Source organism: Octopus bimaculoides, chromosome 25 (assembly GCF_001194135.2).
Source record: "Octopus bimaculoides isolate UCB-OBI-ISO-001 chromosome 25, ASM119413v2, whole genome shotgun sequence".
Classification (NCBI taxonomy): Eukaryota; Metazoa; Mollusca; class Cephalopoda; order Octopoda; family Octopodidae; genus Octopus; species Octopus bimaculoides.
Window position 1 is genome coordinate 11,511,553 of NC_069005.1, and position 311 is coordinate 11,511,863.

Consider the following 311-nt stretch of genomic DNA (forward strand, 5'->3'; position numbering starts at 1 on the left):
CAGAGAAAACTAGAGGAGTTATATCTGGTGGTCATTTGATGTGTAGGAAATTGCATCCAATTTGTACTCGGTGAGTATTAGAGAAGCTCTGCTCAGTTGTCATTTGATGTGCAAGAAACTGTAGCCAAATTGTCTCAATGGAATCAAATCTATATAAATAGAAATGTCTATTTAATTCTAACAGCACACTGTCTGAATAAAAACCAGGATGGTCGCAGGTGCATTGGTTTTGACCATGGGTTTATTATTTCAGCCAGAGCTGACATATGACTACACAACAGCAACTTTCCAAATAAACAATTCTACAGTTA